The following is a 2,896-nucleotide window of genomic DNA, read 5'->3' as shown; positions in this document are numbered from 1 at the left end:
TGGGGTGCAGATTGTCAGGGCCGGCTGACTTGAAGGTATCCAGCTTCTCAAGGTGTTCCTTCACGAGGTCAGCATTTATGGAGGGGAGGGGATCCCCCTCACCGAGATTTCCCTGTCCCACAGCAGGCATGGGCGTCCCACGGGAATGATGAAAGACTGACGCAAAGTACCTATTTAATAGGTTGGTTTTTCCTGGGCGTCAGTTGTCAGTTGCCCCATCTGGTTTAGCAGGGCTCCCCACATATCTGAAAAAGGACTTTTTGTTGTCCTTGATGCTTGAAGCTAGTTGGAGTTCAGTTGCAGCCTTGGCTTTCCTGGTTTCCTTCCTGCAAACAAGGATAAATAGTATGTACCCAGCAATTTTAATGCATCTATTTTGTTAGTTAACAAGTATGGATTTGGATTTATTTTTAAAGATCAACAGGGTAGAAACTGTATGTCAGATAAAACATTTCTCATGGCATTAGTTAACTTCAGGACTATCATTAAAAGAGAACTTTAAAAGTCATGTTTATTTTTCCTTGTTTAGACTGTTTACTTTTTCTTGTGTTTATAATAAAGTTTAATCAGTGAAAAATCTACTTGCTACTACTTTCATGTGCTCACTTACTAGATCAAGGTACTTGGTTTGCAGACATTTTGCAGGAGTACACCTTCATTCATATTTTTGGTAGTCAGGAATAGATTTGGTTTGAGTTATGGAAATATTTCTAGTATCCATGTAAAACTATTTAAATGAATCCAAATGTGGATCCTAAAGCACCTGACCATACACCTTTAACATTAATACATTTTTATTTCTGTAGCATTCAACACTGGTGGCCAATAGCCATCTAATTAGTTATTAGTTTCACAGTTGTTGAAGTTATTATTAGTTACATAATTATTTAAAATAGATTAACAATTGTGGCTGGTGTATCGCTATAGTTCTGTAACAGGTTGATGTTTAAGGCTAGGTACAGGCTTTCAGAAAGCCCAAGGCAGAATTGATCTAAGTTATGCAGTTTTCTGTAAGCTGTGTAGTTCAGATTGGTACCAAACAGAACATACATTCACCCTTCCTTCCTATGAAGGAAGTGTGTTGTTGACTTCTTGGGAAATGTCCACATAAGGAGACATGGCAAATGCAGCCTTCGTCATGCATACCATGGGCACATGATATTCTCATTGATTTACTACGGCTTTATTTGAGTAACTAGGATCAGAATATTATGATATCTTCCATGTTGCAGGGATATAGCTTGTAGCTGTGTTGGGCAAAAACATGGGAGATATCATTATTTGCTGTTCAGGGACATAAACTTCATTGCTAAATAGCAAAAAAAAACCAAAATTCAACTCTGCCTGATGTCTGTGCCCTTCAGGGAAGAAACCTGCTGGAGCTTGGCCTCTGCTTAATCGGCATTTTCACAGAGCCACCTTTACATAAATGGACTTTGAAACCCAGGGGAACCACACCATCGTTTACCTCCCCTATGCAAGATGAAGCTACTTTTCTGCCTGGGAGAACTTTTACAATCTTTGAACTCTGCCTGATGAAGGGTGTTTGGACCTGAAAGCTTGGAAAGAAAGAATTTATTTTGCTACTATTTAGTTGATTTAATAAAAGATATCGCCCCTAGCATAAGAGTTTTGTCTGCTTCTGCTTTTTAGACCAACATGGTTACAAGCTATATCCCTGCAATAAAGCACTGAAATTTTAGAGACCAGTCCTCCTTACTGCAACACAGACAAAGCATCCCATTGATGTCAATGGGGAGTGTTGTCTGAACACGGAAAGTAGGAGCTAACCATCAACTTTTACATAGTTTAAAGGGGAGTGGGATCTCCTGTTTGTGTATCAGTGCATTTTCAGCACAGTGTTAGAGTTTTAAAAGGAGAAGCGGGGCGGGGATGCAGGGACGGGACCCTTGTGTTTTTAAGATCGGATGGATATGCTTGCCAAGATCTCCATTAGATTAAATCTTGGCATGAAGTTCTCAACAGTTGATTCTGTACTTTCTCATTTAAGTTTTTATTTGACATTTTAAAGACAGTGATAAATCATCCTCTCAGTAGCTATATTTTTAGCTGCAACTTTTCTGAAATCACTGCCTTTCTATTTTAGGACAGTAAACTTTCTCTAAAAAAAGCTCTTGCTGTTGCAGTGCAACTGTAGTAGCTGTTCTAGGGAACACCTCTGCAACTCTTCTGCTTTTCAACAGGTAGCAGATCCTGTTTTAAAAGCTGAATCCCTCAGGGGTTTGGTAAGTTAGAATTCCCACAGGGACTTGTTTGCATCTTCCGCATTCTGTACAGAAAGTGCTGCGTTAGTGTTCAAAATCTCACTGAAGGTAAATTAAAAGAGGGTTAGCCAAGTTTTTCAGAATTGTATTCTTCATTCAGTTTACCCAGAACAAAATACTTGTAAACCTTGTTGCCATCAACTTTTCATTCTCTTTCACTGTTCAAACTTTGCTCTCAAAATACAAGATCAAACATAAGCTCTTGACTTGATATTCAGAATACATCGTTTTCAAATGTATCTGCAATCTAGACATCATAGCTGTTGCTTCTCTGATCCTTTGCAATAGTTTTCCCTTATGTATATGATGACCTCATCAGTCTTTTCCTGTTTGTTACTGTGCATCCATACTGAAATGTCTTGGTAATGACCAGAGATCTGGGCTTTCTGTTTCCCACAGAAAAATGTAGATTTTCTCCTTTAAAGGAGAAAACCTGGGATGCCACGGGTTTCTCCTTGCAGGCTGGCACAGTTTCAGCCTTCAAGGGGCTGCTTGGGGCTGGGGGGAGTGGAGGAGGGCAGTCAGAGGCAGGGGGTGCTATGTGCATTGTGTGCGCACACACACGCACGCACGCACGCACACACACACACACACGTGGCCGACAATACAGC

Source organism: Crocodylus porosus, unplaced genomic scaffold (genome assembly GCF_001723895.1).
Source record: "Crocodylus porosus isolate Cpor-Errol unplaced genomic scaffold, CroPor_comp1, whole genome shotgun sequence".
Classification (NCBI taxonomy): domain Eukaryota; kingdom Metazoa; phylum Chordata; order Crocodylia; family Crocodylidae; genus Crocodylus; species Crocodylus porosus.
The sequence above is the reverse complement of the archived record's forward strand: the minus strand, read 5'-3'. Positions refer to the sequence as shown.